Here is an 18,922-nt window from a genome sequence, read left to right on the forward strand (position 1 = left end):
ACCCTAGCAGGAGACCACTTTTGAGGTCTGGGAAAAATTGAAGACATATCGATTTTGGGGTGTAGTTACCCTTTACACGCAAGTGTGCGCCAGGGAGAGACATTTGTTTGGTTAAGCGGTGTTGCTGTAGCGCTCATGTGATTGCGGAGTTTGCAAAACAAATGGCCTCTGGATTGATGCAAATAATGATGATATAATTCTGCCAAGCTGGCATAGGCTACTTTGCAGTTAACATTTCATTGAGAAAGTTTTTGTGGGAAGCCTTTCCTTCTCTACCAGAAGAAGGTAATCATTAGCCTCATCGCTAACGGCTACACAAAGTGTAGCGCTCCGCACGCATGCGCACAGAAACTGGGCAGTCCTGTGCCGTTTCTGAAAGTTGGGTGGAAATACGAATCACTGATGCATTTTGTTGATGTCTAATGATTCACGTGGGCAAATGAATGCATTTTCTAACAAGTTGAAAGGATTTAGTTGATTTCCTCCTTAGTTCAAAACATTTTTTAATATTGTTGAATTTCGGTTTAAAGTCTGGATTCCGTGATTCCGTGTGGGCGCGCCGTATTATTATATAGGGCCCTAGTCCATGAAGTTGTCATAAGTGTGAATATAGGATATGCCCTCTTCCCCCCCCAGAAGAGTGAAATATATGGGCTGGAAATGTAAGCAAGGTTTGCGCTTTGTCAGTGTGCCACAACGTGGACATTTCTCTGTCTCCCGATGAATGAGCGGCACATTGACTTTATATAGTGTACCAAGAGAGTTCCCTTCGCTTACGGCCATACCAGCCTGAATACGCCCGATCTCGTCCGATCTCGGAAGCTAAGCAGGGTCGGGCCTGGTTAGTACTTGGATGGGAGACCGCCTGGGAATACCAGGTGCTGTAAGCTTTTTGCTCCAGTAGAGGGTACTCTTGTGTCATGCGTGGAGCAACTGCCCTTTATTTAACGCCCTAATAATGTTGTGTCTTTTTATTGGACTACATGCAGTTTGTTAGTGCTGCCCTGCACCTGATCAAATCCAATCATGGACAGTGCGTTTCCCTCGAAATGTTGGCACTACAATCAGCATTTGTTTTTAGGCTCGGAGACTGTCAATGTCTGTCGTCCATTAGGGGCCTGTAAAATCCCTTCAATGTTTTGCCTGAACCCCCCCCCAAAAAAACAATTTCCCCCTCTTCTCCGTTTACATTTCCCGGTTGACCGTTTATACCTGCTTCTCCAGGTTTTCGCTCTCAAAAGTACACGTTTTTAATCGAAATATAACACGATTGGATGTTCTATGTCCACGACAACGTTTAAAACCCTAGCAGGAGACCACTTTTGAGGTCTGGGAAAAATTGAAGACATATCGATTTTGGGGTGTAGTTACCCTTTACACGCAAGTGTGCGCCAGGGAGAGACATTTGTTTGGTTAAGCGGTGTTGCTGTAGCGCTCATGTGATTGCGGAGTTTGCAAAACAAATGGCCTCTGGATTGATGCAAATAATGATGATATAATTCTGCCAAGCTGGCATAGGCTACTTTGCAGTTAACATTTCATTGAGAAAGTTTTTGTGGGAAGCCTTTCCTTCTCTACCAGAAGAAGGTAATCATTAGCCTCATCGCTAACGGCTACACAAAGTGTAGCGCTCCGCACGCATGCGCACAGAAACTGGGCAGTCCTGTGCCGTTTCTGAAAGTTGGGTGGTAATACGAATCACTGATGCATTTTGTTGATGTCTAATGATTCACGTGGGCAAATGAATGCATTTTCTAACAAGTTGAAAGGATTTAGTTGATTTCCTCCTTAGTTCAAAACATTTTTTAATATTGTTGAATTTCGGTTTAAAGTCTGGATTCCGTGATTCCGTGTGGGCGCGCCGTATTATTATATAGGGCCCTAGTCCATGAAGTTGTCATAAGTGTGAATATAGGATATGCCCTCTTCCCCCCCCAGAAGAGTGAAATATATGGGCTGGAAATGTAAGCAAGGTTTGCGCTTTGTCAGTGTGCCACAACGTGGACATTTCTCTGTCTCCCGATGAATGAGCGGCACATTGACTTTATATAGTGTACCAAGAGAGTTCCCTTCGCTTACGGCCATACCAGCCTGAATACGCCCGATCTCGTCCGATCTCGGAAGCTAAGCAGGGTCGGGCCTGGTTAGTACTTGGATGGAGACCGCCTGGGAATACCAGGTGCTGTAAGCTTTTTGCTCCAGTAGAGGGTACTCTTGTGTCATGCGTGGAGCAACTGCCCTTTATTTAACGCCCTAATAATGTTGTGTCTTTTTATTGGACTACATGCAGTTTGTTAGTGCTGCCCTGCACCTGATCAAATCCAATCATGGACAGTGCGTTTCCCTCGAAATGTTGGCACTACAATCAGCATTTGTTTTTTAGGCTCGGAGAACTGTCAATGTCTGTCGTCCATAGGCCTGTAAATGCTTAGTTTAACCAAAAAAATTTCGTTACTTCAGTTGCAGTTATACCTGTTCTGGTCTCAAAAGAACGTTTTTAGAATAAAGTGGCAGTTGCTCCACGCATGACAGAGTAACCTCTACAGGAGAAAAGCCACTTTTCCAGGGGTCTCCATCAAGATTAAGGCGACCTGCTTAGTTCCGAGATCGCAAGAGATGGTGCGCCGTATTAGGCTGGTTTGGCGTAAGCGAAGGAACTCTGTGGCCTCATAGTATGTGCGCTCTTCATGGGAGACAGAGAATGTCCGTTGTGGCACACTGACAAAGCGCAAACCTTGCTACTTTCAGTTATTAATCTTCTGGGGGGGGAAAGGCATATCCTATATTCACACTTATGACAACTTCATGGACTAGGGCCCTATATAATAATACGGCGCGCCCACACGGAATCACGGAATCCAGACTTTAAACCGAAATTCAACAATATTAAAAAATGTTTTGAACTAAGGAGGAAATCAACTAAATCCTTTCAACTTGTTAGAAAATGCATTCATTTGCCCACGTGAATCATTAGACATCAACAAAATGCATCAGTGATTCGTATTTCCACCCAACTTTCAGAAACGGCACAGGACTGCCCAGTTTCTGTGCGCATGCGTGCGGAGCGCTACACTTTGTGTAGCCGTTAGCGATGAGGCTAATGATTACCTTCTTCTGGTAGAGAAGGAAAGGCTTCCCACAAAAACTTTCTCAATGAAATGTTAACTGCAAAGTAGCCTATGCCAGCTTGGCAGAATTATATCATCATTATTTGCATCAATCCAGAGGCCATTTGTTTTGCAAACTCCGCAATCACATGAGCGCTACAGCAACACCGCTTAACCAAACAAATGTCTCTCCCTGGCGCACACTTGCGTGTAAAGGGTAACTACACCCCAAAATCGATATGTCTTCAATTTTTCCCAGACCTCAAAAGTGGTCTCCTGCTAGGGTTTTAAACGTTGTCGTGGACATAGAACATCCAATCGTGTTATATTTCGATTAAAAACGTGTACTTTTGAGAGCGAAAACCTGGAGAAGCAGGTATAAACGGTCAACCGGGAAATGTAAACGGAGAAGAGGGGGAAATTGTTTTTTTGGGGGGGGGTTCAGGCAAAACATTGAAGGGATTTTACAGGCCCCTAATGGACGACAGACATTGACAGTCTCCGAGCCTAAAAACAAATGCTGATTGTAGTGCCAACATTTCGAGGGAAACGCACTGTCCATGATTGGATTTGATCAGGTGCAGGGCAGCACTAACAAACTGCATGTAGTCCAATAAAAAGACACAACATTATTAGGGCGTTAAATAAAGGGCAGTTGCTCCACGCATGACACAAGAGTACCCTCTACTGGAGCAAAAAGCTTACAGCACCTGGTATTCCCAGGCGGTCTCCCATCCAAGTACTAACCAGGCCCGACCCTGCTTAGCTTCCGAGATCGGACGAGATCGGGCGTATTCAGGCTGGTATGGCCGTAAGCGAAGGGAACTCTCTTGGTACACTATATAAAGTCAATGTGCCGCTCATTCATCGGGAGACAGAGAAATGTCCACGTTGTGGCACACTGACAAAGCGCAAACCTTGCTTACATTTCCAGCCCATATATTTCACTCTTCTGGGGGGGGAAGAGGGCATATCCTATATTCACACTTATGACAACTTCATGGACTAGGGCCCTATATAATAATACGGCGCGCCCACACGGAATCACGGAATCCAGACTTTAAACCGAAATTCAACAATATTAAAAAATGTTTTGAACTAAGGAGGAAATCAACTAAATCCTTTCAACTTGTTAGAAAATGCATTCATTTGCCCACGTGAATCATTAGACATCAACAAAATGCATCAGTGATTCGTATTACCACCCAACTTTCAGAAACGGCACAGGACTGCCCAGTTTCTGTGCGCATGCGTGCGGAGCGCTACACTTTGTGTAGCCGTTAGCGATGAGGCTAATGATTACCTTCTTCTGGTAGAGAAGGAAAGGCTTCCCACAAAAACTTTCTCAATGAAATGTTAACTGCAAAGTAGCCTATGCCAGCTTGGCAGAATTATATCATCATTATTTGCATCAATCCAGAGGCCATTTGTTTTGCAAACTCCGCAATCACATGAGCGCTACAGCAACACCGCTTAACCAAACAAATGTCTCTCCCTGGCGCACACTTGCGTGTAAAGGGTAACTACACCCCAAAATCGATATGTCTTCAATTTTTCCCAGACCTCAAAAGTGGTCTCCTGCTAGGGTTTTAAACGTTGTCGTGGACATAGAACATCCAATCGTGTTATATTTCGATTAAAAACGTGTACTTTTGAGAGCGAAAACCTGGAGAAGCAGGTATAAACGGTCAACCGGGAAATGTAAACGGAGAAGAGGGGGAAATTGTTTTTTTGGGGGGGGGTTCAGGCAAAACATTGAAGGGATTTTACAGGCCCCTAATGGACGACAGACATTGACAGTCTCCGAGCCTAAAAACAAATGCTGATTGTAGTGCCAACATTTCGAGGGAAACGCACTGTCCATGATTGGATTTGATCAGGTGCAGGGCAGCACTAACAAACTGCATGTAGTCCAATAAAAAGACACAACATTATTAGGGCGTTAAATAAAGGGCAGTTGCTCCACGCATGACACAAGAGTACCCTCTACTGGAGCAAAAAGCTTACAGCACCTGGTATTCCCAGGCGGTCTCCCATCCAAGTACTAACCAGGCCCGACCCTGCTTAGCTTCCGAGATCGGACGAGATCGGGCGTATTCAGGCTGGTATGGCCGTAAGCGAAGGGAACTCTCTTGGTACACTATATAAAGTCAATGTGCCGCTCATTCATCGGGAGACAGAGAAATGTCCACGTTGTGGCACACTGACAAAGCGCAAACCTTGCTTACATTTCCAGCCCATATATTTCACTCTTCTGGGGGGGGAAGAGGGCATATCCTATATTCACACTTATGACAACTTCATGGACTAGGGCCCTATATAATAATACGGCGCGCCCACACGGAATCACGGAATCCAGACTTTAAACCGAAATTCAACAATATTAAAAAATGTTTTGAACTAAGGAGGAAATCAACTAAATCCTTTCAACTTGTTAGAAAATGCATTCATTTGCCCACGTGAATCATTAGACATCAACAAAATGCATCAGTGATTCGTATTTCCACCCAACTTTCAGAAACGGCACAGGACTGCCCAGTTTCTGTGCGCATGCGTGCGGAGCGCTACACTTTGTGTAGCCGTTAGCGATGAGGCTAATGATTACCTTCTTCTGGTAGAGAAGGAAAGGCTTCCCACAAAAACTTTCTCAATGAAATGTTAACTGCAAAGTAGCCTATGCCAGCTTGGCAGAATTATATCATCATTATTTGCATCAATCCAGAGGCCATTTGTTTTGCAAACTCCGCAATCACATGAGCGCTACAGCAACACCGCTTAACCAAACAAATGTCTCTCCCTGGCGCACACTTGCGTGTAAAGGGTAACTACACCCCAAAATCGATATGTCTTCAATTTTTCCCAGACCTCAAAAGTGGTCTCCTGCTAGGGTTTTAAACGTTGTCGTGGACATAGAACATCCAATCGTGTTATATTTCGATTAAAAACGTGTACTTTTGAGAGCGAAAACCTGGAGAAGCAGGTATAAACGGTCAACCGGGAAATGTAAACGGAGAAGAGGGGGAAATTGTTTTTTTGGGGGGGGGTTCAGGCAAAACATTGAAGGGATTTTACAGGCCCCTAATGGACGACAGACATTGACAGTCTCCGAGCCTAAAAACAAATGCTGATTGTAGTGCCAACATTTCGAGGGAAACGCACTGTCCATGATTGGATTTGATCAGGTGCAGGGCAGCACTAACAAACTGCATGTAGTCCAATAAAAAGACACAACATTATTAGGGCGTTAAATAAAGGGCAGTTGCTCCACGCATGACACAAGAGTACCCTCTACTGGAGCAAAAAGCTTACAGCACCTGGTATTCCCAGGCGGTCTCCCATCCAAGTACTAACCAGGCCCGACCCTGCTTAGCTTCCGAGATCGGACGAGATCGGGCGTATTCAGGCTGGTATGGCCGTAAGCGAAGGGAACTCTCTTGGTACACTATATAAAGTCAATGTGCCGCTCATTCATCGGGAGACAGAGAAATGTCCACGTTGTGGCACACTGACAAAGCGCAAACCTTGCTTACATTTCCAGCCCATATATTTCACTCTTCTGGGGGGGGGAAGAGGGCATATCCTATATTCACACTTATGACAACTTCATGGACTAGGGCCCTATATAATAATACGGCGCGCCCACACGGAATCACGGAATCCAGACTTTAAACCGAAATTCAACAATATTAAAAAATGTTTTGAACTAAGGAGGAAATCAACTAAATCCTTTCAACTTGTTAGAAAATGCATTCATTTGCCCACGTGAATCATTAGACATCAACAAAATGCATCAGTGATTCGTATTACCACCCAACTTTCAGAAACGGCACAGGACTGCCCAGTTTCTGTGCGCATGCGTGCGGAGCGCTACACTTTGTGTAGCCGTTAGCGATGAGGCTAATGATTACCTTCTTCTGGTAGAGAAGGAAAGGCTTCCCACAAAAACTTTCTCAATGAAATGTTAACTGCAAAGTAGCCTATGCCAGCTTGGCAGAATTATATCATCATTATTTGCATCAATCCAGAGGCCATTTGTTTTGCAAACTCCGCAATCACATGAGCGCTACAGCAACACCGCTTAACCAAACAAATGTCTCTCCCTGGCGCACACTTGCGTGTAAAGGGTAACTACACCCCAAAATCGATATGTCTTCAATTTTTCCCAGACCTCAAAAGTGGTCTCCTGCTAGGGTTTTAAACGTTGTCGTGGACATAGAACATCCAATCGTGTTATATTTCGATTAAAAACGTGTACTTTTGAGAGCGAAAACCTGGAGAAGCAGGTATAAACGGTCAACCGGGAAATGTAAACGGAGAAGAGGGGGAAATTGTTTTTTTGGGGGGGGGGTTCAGGCAAAACATTGAAGGGATTTTACAGGCCCCTAATGGACGACAGACATTGACAGTCTCCGAGCCTAAAAACAAATGCTGATTGTAGTGCCAACATTTCGAGGGAAACGCACTGTCCATGATTGGATTTGATCAGGTGCAGGGCAGCACTAACAAACTGCATGTAGTCCAATAAAAAGACACAACATTATTAGGGCGTTAAATAAAGGGCAGTTGCTCCACGCATGACACAAGAGTACCCTCTACTGGAGCAAAAAGCTTACAGCACCTGGTATTCCCAGGCGGTCTCCCATCCAAGTACTAACCAGGCCCGACCCTGCTTAGCTTCCGAGATCGGACGAGATCGGGCGTATTCAGGCTGGTATGGCCGTAAGCGAAGGGAACTCTCTTGGTACACTATATAAAGTCAATGTGCCGCTCATTCATCGGGAGACAGAGAAATGTCCACGTTGTGGCACACTGACAAAGCGCAAACCTTGCTTACATTTCCAGCCCATATATTTCACTCTTCTGGGGGGGGAAGAGGGCATATCCTATATTCACACTTATGACAACTTCATGGACTAGGGCCCTATATAATAATACGGCGCGCCCACACGGAATCACGGAATCCAGACTTTAAACCGAAATTCAACAATATTAAAAAATGTTTTGAACTAAGGAGGAAATCAACTAAATCCTTTCAACTTGTTAGAAAATGCATTCATTTGCCCACGTGAATCATTAGACATCAACAAAATGCATCAGTGATTCGTATTACCACCCAACTTTCAGAAACGGCACAGGACTGCCCAGTTTCTGTGCGCATGCGTGCGGAGCGCTACACTTTGTGTAGCCGTTAGCGATGAGGCTAATGATTACCTTCTTCTGGTAGAGAAGGAAAGGCTTCCCACAAAAACTTTCTCAATGAAATGTTAACTGCAAAGTAGCCTATGCCAGCTTGGCAGAATTATATCATCATTATTTGCATCAATCCAGAGGCCATTTGTTTTGCAAACTCCGCAATCACATGAGCGCTACAGCAACACCGCTTAACCAAACAAATGTCTCTCCCTGGCGCACACTTGCGTGTAAAGGGTAACTACACCCCAAAATCGATATGTCTTCAATTTTTCCCAGACCTCAAAAGTGGTCTCCTGCTAGGGTTTTAAACGTTGTCGTGGACATAGAACATCCAATCGTGTTATATTTCGATTAAAAACGTGTACTTTTGAGAGCGAAAACCTGGAGAAGCAGGTATAAACGGTCAACCGGGAAATGTAAACGGAGAAGAGGGGGAAATTGTTTTTTTGGGGGGGGGTTCAGGCAAAACATTGAAGGGATTTTACAGGCCCCTAATGGACGACAGACATTGACAGTCTCCGAGCCTAAAAACAAATGCTGATTGTAGTGCCAACATTTCGAGGGAAACGCACTGTCCATGATTGGATTTGATCAGGTGCAGGGCAGCACTAACAAACTGCATGTAGTCCAATAAAAAGACACAACATTATTAGGGCGTTAAATAAAGGGCAGTTGCTCCACGCATGACACAAGAGTACCCTCTACTGGAGCAAAAAGCTTACAGCACCTGGTATTCCCAGGCGGTCTCCCATCCAAGTACTAACCAGGCCCGACCCTGCTTAGCTTCCGAGATCGGACGAGATCGGGCGTATTCAGGCTGGTATGGCCGTAAGCGAAGGGAACTCTCTTGGTACACTATATAAAGTCAATGTGCCGCTCATTCATCGGGAGACAGAGAAATGTCCACGTTGTGGCACACTGACAAAGCGCAAACCTTGCTTACATTTCCAGCCCATATATTTCACTCTTCTGGGGGGGGGAAGAGGGCATATCCTATATTCACACTTATGACAACTTCATGGACTAGGGCCCTATATAATAATACGGCGCGCCCACACGGAATCACGGAATCCAGACTTTAAACCGAAATTCAACAATATTAAAAAATGTTTTGAACTAAGGAGGAAATCAACTAAATCCTTTCAACTTGTTAGAAAATGCATTCATTTGCCCACGTGAATCATTAGACATCAACAAAATGCATCAGTGATTCGTATTTACCACCCAACTTTCAGAAACGGCACAGGACTGCCCAGTTTCTGTGCGCATGCGTGCGGAGCGCTACACTTTGTGTAGCCGTTAGCGATGAGGCTAATGATTACCTTCTTCTGGTAGAGAAGGAAAGGCTTCCCACAAAAACTTTCTCAATGAAATGTTAACTGCAAAGTAGCCTATGCCAGCTTGGCAGAATTATATCATCATTATTTGCATCAATCCAGAGGCCATTTGTTTTGCAAACTCCGCAATCACATGAGCGCTACAGCAACACCGCTTAACCAAACAAATGTCTCTCCCTGGCGCACACTTGCGTGTAAAGGGTAACTACACCCCAAAATCGATATGTCTTCAATTTTTCCCAGACCTCAAAAGTGGTCTCCTGCTAGGGTTTTAAACGTTGTCGTGGACATAGAACATCCAATCGTGTTATATTTCGATTAAAAACGTGTACTTTTGAGAGCGAAAACCTGGAGAAGCAGGTATAAACGGTCAACCGGGAAATGTAAACGGAGAAGAGGGGGAAATTGTTTTTTTGGGGGGGGGTTCAGGCAAAACATTGAAGGGATTTTACAGGCCCCTAATGGACGACAGACATTGACAGTCTCCGAGCCTAAAAACAAATGCTGATTGTAGTGCCAACATTTCGAGGGAAACGCACTGTCCATGATTGGATTTGATCAGGTGCAGGGCAGCACTAACAAACTGCATGTAGTCCAATAAAAAGACACAACATTATTAGGGCGTTAAATAAAGGGCAGTTGCTCCACGCATGACACAAGAGTACCCTCTACTGGAGCAAAAAGCTTACAGCACCTGGTATTCCCAGGCGGTCTCCCATCCAAGTACTAACCAGGCCCGACCCTGCTTAGCTTCCGAGATCGGACGAGATCGGGCGTATTCAGGCTGGTATGGCCGTAAGCGAAGGGAACTCTCTTGGTACACTATATAAAGTCAATGTGCCGCTCATTCATCGGGAGACAGAGAAATGTCCACGTTGTGGCACACTGACAAAGCGCAAACCTTGCTTACATTTCCAGCCCATATATTTCACTCTTCTGGGGGGGGAAGAGGGCATATCCTATATTCACACTTATGACAACTTCATGGACTAGGGCCCTATATAATAATACGGCGCGCCCACACGGAATCACGGAATCCAGACTTTAAACCGAAATTCAACAATATTAAAAAATGTTTTGAACTAAGGAGGAAATCAACTAAATCCTTTCAACTTGTTAGAAAATGCATTCATTTGCCCACGTGAATCATTAGACATCAACAAAATGCATCAGTGATTCGTATTACCACCCAACTTTCAGAAACGGCACAGGACTGCCCAGTTTCTGTGCGCATGCGTGCGGAGCGCTACACTTTGTGTAGCCGTTAGCGATGAGGCTAATGATTACCTTCTTCTGGTAGAGAAGGAAAGGCTTCCCACAAAAACTTTCTCAATGAAATGTTAACTGCAAAGTAGCCTATGCCAGCTTGGCAGAATTATATCATCATTATTTGCATCAATCCAGAGGCCATTTGTTTTGCAAACTCCGCAATCACATGAGCGCTACAGCAACACCGCTTAACCAAACAAATGTCTCTCCCTGGCGCACACTTGCGTGTAAAGGGTAACTACACCCCAAAATCGATATGTCTTCAATTTTTCCCAGACCTCAAAAGTGGTCTCCTGCTAGGGTTTTAAACGTTGTCGTGGACATAGAACATCCAATCGTGTTATATTTCGATTAAAAACGTGTACTTTTGAGAGCGAAAACCTGGAGAAGCAGGTATAAACGGTCAACCGGGAAATGTAAACGGAGAAGAGGGGGAAATTGTTTTTTTGGGGGGGGGTTCAGGCAAAACATTGAAGGGATTTTACAGGCCCCTAATGGACGACAGACATTGACAGTCTCCGAGCCTAAAAACAAATGCTGATTGTAGTGCCAACATTTCGAGGGAAACGCACTGTCCATGATTGGATTTGATCAGGTGCAGGGCAGCACTAACAAACTGCATGTAGTCCAATAAAAAGACACAACATTATTAGGGCGTTAAATAAAGGGCAGTTGCTCCACGCATGACACAAGAGTACCCTCTACTGGAGCAAAAAGCTTACAGCACCTGGTATTCCCAGGCGGTCTCCCATCCAAGTACTAACCAGGCCCGACCCTGCTTAGCTTCCGAGATCGGACGAGATCGGGCGTATTCAGGCTGGTATGGCCGTAAGCGAAGGGAACTCTCTTGGTACACTATATAAAGTCAATGTGCCGCTCATTCATCGGGAGACAGAGAAATGTCCACGTTGTGGCACACTGACAAAGCGCAAACCTTGCTTACATTTCCAGCCCATATATTTCACTCTTCTGGGGGGGGGAAGAGGGCATATCCTATATTCACACTTATGACAACTTCATGGACTAGGGCCCTATATAATAATACGGCGCGCCCACACGGAATCACGGAATCCAGACTTTAAACCGAAATTCAACAATATTAAAAAATGTTTTGAACTAAGGAGGAAATCAACTAAATCCTTTCAACTTGTTAGAAAATGCATTCATTTGCCCACGTGAATCATTAGACATCAACAAAATGCATCAGTGATTCGTATTACCACCCAACTTTCAGAAACGGCACAGGACTGCCCAGTTTCTGTGCGCATGCGTGCGGAGCGCTACACTTTGTGTAGCCGTTAGCGATGAGGCTAATGATTACCTTCTTCTGGTAGAGAAGGAAAGGCTTCCCACAAAAACTTTCTCAATGAAATGTTAACTGCAAAGTAGCCTATGCCAGCTTGGCAGAATTATATCATCATTATTTGCATCAATCCAGAGGCCATTTGTTTTGCAAACTCCGCAATCACATGAGCGCTACAGCAACACCGCTTAACCAAACAAATGTCTCTCCCTGGCGCACACTTGCGTGTAAAGGGTAACTACACCCCAAAATCGATATGTCTTCAATTTTTCCCAGACCTCAAAAGTGGTCTCCTGCTAGGGTTTTAAACGTTGTCGTGGACATAGAACATCCAATCGTGTTATATTTCGATTAAAAACGTGTACTTTTGAGAGCGAAAACCTGGAGAAGCAGGTATAAACGGTCAACCGGGAAATGTAAACGGAGAAGAGGGGGAAATTGTTTTTTTGGGGGGGGGTTCAGGCAAAACATTGAAGGGATTTTACAGGCCCCTAATGGACGACAGACATTGACAGTCTCCGAGCCTAAAAACAAATGCTGATTGTAGTGCCAACATTTCGAGGGAAACGCACTGTCCATGATTGGATTTGATCAGGTGCAGGGCAGCACTAACAAACTGCATGTAGTCCAATAAAAAGACACAACATTATTAGGGCGTTAAATAAAGGGCAGTTGCTCCACGCATGACACAAGAGTACCCTCTACTGGAGCAAAAAGCTTACAGCACCTGGTATTCCCAGGCGGTCTCCCATCCAAGTACTAACCAGGCCCGACCCTGCTTAGCTTCCGAGATCGGACGAGATCGGGCGTATTCAGGCTGGTATGGCCGTAAGCGAAGGGAACTCTCTTGGTACACTATATAAAGTCAATGTGCCGCTCATTCATCGGGAGACAGAGAAATGTCCACGTTGTGGCACACTGACAAAGCGCAAACCTTGCTTACATTTCCAGCCCATATATTTCACTCTTCTGGGGGGGGAAGAGGGCATATCCTATATTCACACTTATGACAACTTCATGGACTAGGGCCCTATATAATAATACGGCGCGCCCACACGGAATCACGGAATCCAGACTTTAAACCGAAATTCAACAATATTAAAAAATGTTTTGAACTAAGGAGGAAATCAACTAAATCCTTTCAACTTGTTAGAAAATGCATTCATTTGCCCACGTGAATCATTAGACATCAACAAAATGCATCAGTGATTCGTATTTCCACCCAACTTTCAGAAACGGCACAGGACTGCCCAGTTTCTGTGCGCATGCGTGCGGAGCGCTACACTTTGTGTAGCCGTTAGCGATGAGGCTAATGATTACCTTCTTCTGGTAGAGAAGGAAAGGCTTCCCACAAAAACTTTCTCAATGAAATGTTAACTGCAAAGTAGCCTATGCCAGCTTGGCAGAATTATATCATCATTATTTGCATCAATCCAGAGGCCATTTGTTTTGCAAACTCCGCAATCACATGAGCGCTACAGCAACACCGCTTAACCAAACAAATGTCTCTCCCTGGCGCACACTTGCGTGTAAAGGGTAACTACACCCCAAAATCGATATGTCTTCAATTTTTCCCAGACCTCAAAAGTGGTCTCCTGCTAGGGTTTTAAACGTTGTCGTGGACATAGAACATCCAATCGTGTTATATTTCGATTAAAAACGTGTACTTTTGAGAGCGAAAACCTGGAGAAGCAGGTATAAACGGTCAACCGGGAAATGTAAACGGAGAAGAGGGGGAAATTGTTTTTTTGGGGGGGGGTTCAGGCAAAACATTGAAGGGATTTTACAGGCCCCTAATGGACGACAGACATTGACAGTCTCCGAGCCTAAAAACAAATGCTGATTGTAGTGCCAACATTTCGAGGGAAACGCACTGTCCATGATTGGATTTGATCAGGTGCAGGGCAGCACTAACAAACTGCATGTAGTCCAATAAAAAGACACAACATTATTAGGGCGTTAAATAAAGGGCAGTTGCTCCACGCATGACACAAGAGTACCCTCTACTGGAGCAAAAAGCTTACAGCACCTGGTATTCCCAGGCGGTCTCCCATCCAAGTACTAACCAGGCCCGACCCTGCTTAGCTTCCGAGATCGGACGAGATCGGGCGTATTCAGGCTGGTATGGCCGTAAGCGAAGGGAACTCTCTTGGTACACTATATAAAGTCAATGTGCCGCTCATTCATCGGGAGACAGAGAAATGTCCACGTTGTGGCACACTGACAAAGCGCAAACCTTGCTTACATTTCCAGCCCATATATTTCACTCTTCTGGGGGGGGAAGAGGGCATATCCTATATTCACACTTATGACAACTTCATGGACTAGGGCCCTATATAATAATACGGCGCGCCCACACGGAATCACGGAATCCAGACTTTAAACCGAAATTCAACAATATTAAAAAATGTTTTGAACTAAGGAGGAAATCAACTAAATCCTTTCAACTTGTTAGAAAATGCATTCATTTGCCCACGTGAATCATTAGACATCAACAAAATGCATCAGTGATTCGTATTACCACCCAACTTTCAGAAACGGCACAGGACTGCCCAGTTTCTGTGCGCATGCGTGCGGAGCGCTACACTTTGTGTAGCCGTTAGCGATGAGGCTAATGATTACCTTCTTCTGGTAGAGAAGGAAAGGCTTCCCACAAAAACTTTCTCAATGAAATGTTAACTGCAAAGTAGCCTATGCCAGCTTGGCAGAATTATATCATCATTATTTGCATCAATCCAGAGGCCATTTGTTTTGCAAACTCCGCAATCACATGAGCGCTACAGCAACACCGCTTAACCAAACAAATGTCTCTCCCTGGCGCACACTTGCGTGTAAAGGGTAACTACACCCCAAAATCGATATGTCTTCAATTTTTCCCAGACCTCAAAAGTGGTCTCCTGCTAGGGTTTTAAACGTTGTCGTGGACATAGAACATCCAATCGTGTTATATTTCGATTAAAAACGTGTACTTTTGAGAGCGAAAACCTGGAGAAGCAGGTATAAACGGTCAACCGGGAAATGTAAACGGAGAAGAGGGGGAAATTGTTTTTTTGGGGGGGGGTTCAGGCAAAACATTGAAGGGATTTTACAGGCCCCTAATGGACGACAGACATTGACAGTCTCCGAGCCTAAAAACAAATGCTGATTGTAGTGCCAACATTTCGAGGGAAACGCACTGTCCATGATTGGATTTGATCAGGTGCAGGGCAGCACTAACAAACTGCATGTAGTCCAATAAAAAGACACAACATTATTAGGGCGTTAAATAAAGGGCAGTTGCTCCACGCATGACACAAGAGTACCCTCTACTGGAGCAAAAAGCTTACAGCACCTGGTATTCCCAGGCGGTCTCCCATCCAAGTACTAACCAGGCCCGACCCTGCTTAGCTTCCGAGATCGGACGAGATCGGGCGTATTCAGGCTGGTATGGCCGTAAGCGAAGGGAACTCTCTTGGTACACTATATAAAGTCAATGTGCCGCTCATTCATCGGGAGACAGAGAAATGTCCACGTTGTGGCACACTGACAAAGCGCAAACCTTGCTTACATTTCCAGCCCATATATTTCACTCTTCTGGGGGGGGAAGAGGGCATATCCTATATTCACACTTATGACAACTTCATGGACTAGGGCCCTATATAATAATACGGCGCGCCCACACGGAATCACGGAATCCAGACTTTAAACCGAAATTCAACAATATTAAAAAATGTTTTGAACTAAGGAGGAAATCAACTAAATCCTTTCAACTTGTTAGAAAATGCATTCATTTGCCCACGTGAATCATTAGACATCAACAAAATGCATCAGTGATTCGTATTTCCACCCAACTTTCAGAAACGGCACAGGACTGCCCAGTTTCTGTGCGCATGCGTGCGGAGCGCTACACTTTGTGTAGCCGTTAGCGATGAGGCTAATGATTACCTTCTTCTGGTAGAGAAGGAAAGGCTTCCCACAAAAACTTTCTCAATGAAATGTTAACTGCAAAGTAGCCTATGCCAGCTTGGCAGAATTATATCATCATTATTTGCATCAATCCAGAGGCCATTTGTTTTGCAAACTCCGCAATCACATGAGCGCTACAGCAACACCGCTTAACCAAACAAATGTCTCTCCCTGGCGCACACTTGCGTGTAAAGGGTAACTACACCCCAAAATCGATATGTCTTCAATTTTTCCCAGACCTCAAAAGTGGTCTCCTGCTAGGGTTTTAAACGTTGTCGTGGACATAGAACATCCAATCGTGTTATATTTCGATTAAAAACGTGTACTTTTGAGAGCGAAAACCTGGAGAAGCAGGTATAAACGGTCAACCGGGAAATGTAAACGGAGAAGAGGGGGAAATTGTTTTTTGGGGGGGGGTTCAGGCAAAACATTGAAGGGATTTTACAGGCCCCTAATGGACGACAGACATTGACAGTCTCCGAGCCTAAAAACAAATGCTGATTGTAGTGCCAACATTTCGAGGGAAACGCACTGTCCATGATTGGATTTGATCAGGTGCAGGGCAGCACTAACAAACTGCATGTAGTCCAATAAAAAGACACAACATTATTAGGGCGTTAAATAAAGGGCAGTTGCTCCACGCATGACACAAGAGTACCCTCTACTGGAGCAAAAAGCTTACAGCACCTGGTATTCCCAGGCGGTCTCCCATCCAAGTACTAACCAGGCCCGACCCTGCTTAGCTTCCGAGATCGGACGAGATCGGGCGTATTCAGGCTGGTATGGCCGTAAGCGAAGGGAACTCTCTTGGTACACTATATAAAGTCAATGTGCCGCTCATTCATCGGGAGACAGAGAAATGTCCACGTTGTGGCACACTGACAAAGCGCAAACCTTGCTTACATTTCCAGCCCATATATTTCACTCTTCTGGGGGGGGAAGAGGGCATATCCTATATTCACACTTATGACAACTTCATGGACTAGGGCCCTATATAATAATACGGCGCGCCCACACGGAATCACGGAATCCAGACTTTAAACCGAAATTCAACAATATTAAAAAATGTTTTGAACTAAGGAGGAAATCAACTAAATCCTTTCAACTTGTTAGAAAATGCATTCATTTGCCCACGTGAATCATTAGACATCAACAAAATGCATCAGTGATTCGTATTTCCACCCAACTTTCAGAAACGGCACAGGACTGCCCAGTTTCTGTGCGCATGCGTGCGGAGCGCTACACTTTGTGTAGCCGTTAGCGATGAGGCTAATGATTACCTTCTTCTGGTAGAGAAGGAAAGGCTTCCCACAAAAACTTTCTCAATGAAATGTTAACTGCAAAGTAGCCTATGCCAGCTTGGCAGAATTATATCATCATTATTTGCATCAATCCAGAGGCCATTTGTTTTGCAAACTCCGCAATCACATGAGCGCTACAGCAACACCGCTTAACCAAACAAATGTCTCTCCCTGGCGCACACTTGCGTGTAAAGGGTAACTACACCCCAAAATCGATATGTCTTCAATTTTTCCCAGACCTCAAAAGTGGTCTCCTGCTAGGGTTTTAAACGTTGTCGTGGACATAGAACATCCAATCGTGTTATATTTCGATTAAAAACGTGTACTTTTGAGAGCGAAAACCTGGAGAAGCAGGTATAAACGGTCAACCGGGAAATGTAAACGGAGAAGAGGGGGAAATTGTTTTTTTGGGGGGGGGTTCAGGCAAAACATTGAAGGGATTTTACAGGCCCCTAATGGACGACAGACATTGACAGTCTCCGAGCCTAAAAACAAATGCTGATTGTAGTGCCAACATTTCGAGGGAAACGCACTGTCCATGATTGGATTTGATCAGGTGCAGGGCAGCACTAACAAACTGCATGTAGTCCAATAAAAAGACACAACATTATTAGGGCGTTAAATAAAGGGCAGTTGCTCCACGCATGACACAAGAGTACCCTCTACTGGAGCAAAAAGCTTACAGCACCTGGTATTCCCAGGCGGTCTCCCATCCAAGTACTAACCAGGCCCGACCCTGCTTAGCTTCCGAGATCGGACGAGATCGGGCGTATTCAGGCTGGTATGGCCGTAAGCGAAGGGAACTCTCTTGGTACACTATATAAAGTCAATGTGCCGCTCATTCATCGGGAGACAGAGAAATGTCCACGTTGTGGCACACTGACAAAGCGCAAACCTTGCTTACATTTCCAGCCCATATATTTCACTCTTCTGGGGGGGGAAGAGGGCATATCCTATATTCACACTTATGACAACTTCATGGACTAGGGCCCTATATAATAATACGGCGCGCCCACACGGAATCACGGAATCCAGACTTTAAACCGAAATTCAACAATATTAAAAAATGTTTTGAACTAAGGAGGAAATCAACTAAATCCTTTCAACTTGTTAGAAAATGCATTCATTTGCCCACGTGAATCATTAGACATCAACAAAATGCATCAGTGATTCGTATTTCCACCCAACTTTCAGAAACGGCACAGGACTGCCCAGTTTCTGTGCGCATGCGTGCGGAGCGCTACACTTTGTGTAGCCGTTAGCGATGAGGCTAATGATTACCTTCTTCTGGTAGAGAAGGAAAGGCTTCCCACAAAAACTTTCTCAATGAAATGTTAACTGCAAAGTAGCCTATGCCAGCTTGGCAGAATTATATCATCATTATTTGCATCAATCCAGAGGCCATTTGTTTTGCAAACTCCGCAATCACATGAGCGCTACAGCAACACCGCTTAACCAAACAAATGT

General features: G+C 44.7%; 14 non-coding genes across 14 annotated transcripts; 2 read left to right on the forward strand and 12 right to left on the reverse strand.

The window, feature by feature from the left end:
• The first annotated feature begins 771 nt into the window (after positions 1–771).
• On the forward strand, positions 772–890 carry LOC116365804 (5S ribosomal RNA). The gene has a single exon (XR_004208174.1). It is a non-coding gene; the product is annotated as a 5S ribosomal RNA (ribosomal RNA).
• Positions 891–2,073: 1,183 nt separating this feature from the next.
• On the forward strand, positions 2,074–2,191 carry LOC116365822 (5S ribosomal RNA). Its single transcript, XR_004208192.1, has one exon. It is a non-coding gene; the product is annotated as a 5S ribosomal RNA (ribosomal RNA).
• Positions 2,192–3,805: 1,614 nt separating this feature from the next.
• Positions 3,806–3,924, reverse strand: LOC116365805 (5S ribosomal RNA). The gene has a single exon (XR_004208175.1). It is a non-coding gene; the product is annotated as a 5S ribosomal RNA (ribosomal RNA).
• A 1,183-nt stretch (positions 3,925–5,107) lies between these two features.
• LOC116365806 (5S ribosomal RNA) lies at positions 5,108–5,226 on the reverse strand. The gene has a single exon (XR_004208176.1). It is a non-coding gene; the product is annotated as a 5S ribosomal RNA (ribosomal RNA).
• A 1,183-nt stretch (positions 5,227–6,409) lies between these two features.
• LOC116365807 (5S ribosomal RNA) lies at positions 6,410–6,528 on the reverse strand. Its single transcript, XR_004208177.1, has one exon. It is a non-coding gene; the product is annotated as a 5S ribosomal RNA (ribosomal RNA).
• Positions 6,529–7,713: 1,185 nt separating this feature from the next.
• On the reverse strand, positions 7,714–7,832 carry LOC116365809 (5S ribosomal RNA). The gene has a single exon (XR_004208179.1). It is a non-coding gene; the product is annotated as a 5S ribosomal RNA (ribosomal RNA).
• A 1,183-nt stretch (positions 7,833–9,015) lies between these two features.
• Positions 9,016–9,134, reverse strand: LOC116365810 (5S ribosomal RNA). Its single transcript, XR_004208180.1, has one exon. It is a non-coding gene; the product is annotated as a 5S ribosomal RNA (ribosomal RNA).
• Positions 9,135–10,319: 1,185 nt separating this feature from the next.
• Positions 10,320–10,438, reverse strand: LOC116365811 (5S ribosomal RNA). The gene has a single exon (XR_004208181.1). It is a non-coding gene; the product is annotated as a 5S ribosomal RNA (ribosomal RNA).
• Positions 10,439–11,621: 1,183 nt separating this feature from the next.
• Positions 11,622–11,740, reverse strand: LOC116365812 (5S ribosomal RNA). Its single transcript, XR_004208182.1, has one exon. It is a non-coding gene; the product is annotated as a 5S ribosomal RNA (ribosomal RNA).
• A 1,184-nt stretch (positions 11,741–12,924) lies between these two features.
• Positions 12,925–13,043, reverse strand: LOC116365813 (5S ribosomal RNA). Its single transcript, XR_004208183.1, has one exon. It is a non-coding gene; the product is annotated as a 5S ribosomal RNA (ribosomal RNA).
• Positions 13,044–14,226: 1,183 nt separating this feature from the next.
• On the reverse strand, positions 14,227–14,345 carry LOC116365814 (5S ribosomal RNA). The gene has a single exon (XR_004208184.1). It is a non-coding gene; the product is annotated as a 5S ribosomal RNA (ribosomal RNA).
• Positions 14,346–15,528: 1,183 nt separating this feature from the next.
• Positions 15,529–15,647, reverse strand: LOC116365815 (5S ribosomal RNA). The gene has a single exon (XR_004208185.1). It is a non-coding gene; the product is annotated as a 5S ribosomal RNA (ribosomal RNA).
• A 1,182-nt stretch (positions 15,648–16,829) lies between these two features.
• On the reverse strand, positions 16,830–16,948 carry LOC116365816 (5S ribosomal RNA). Its single transcript, XR_004208186.1, has one exon. It is a non-coding gene; the product is annotated as a 5S ribosomal RNA (ribosomal RNA).
• Positions 16,949–18,131: 1,183 nt separating this feature from the next.
• On the reverse strand, positions 18,132–18,250 carry LOC116365817 (5S ribosomal RNA). Its single transcript, XR_004208187.1, has one exon. It is a non-coding gene; the product is annotated as a 5S ribosomal RNA (ribosomal RNA).
• Between the last annotated feature and the right edge of the window lie 672 nt (positions 18,251–18,922).

The sequence above is a fragment of the Oncorhynchus kisutch genome, unplaced genomic scaffold (assembly GCF_002021735.2).
Source record: "Oncorhynchus kisutch isolate 150728-3 unplaced genomic scaffold, Okis_V2 scaffold1286, whole genome shotgun sequence".
Taxonomy (NCBI): Eukaryota; Metazoa; Chordata; class Actinopteri; order Salmoniformes; family Salmonidae; genus Oncorhynchus; species Oncorhynchus kisutch.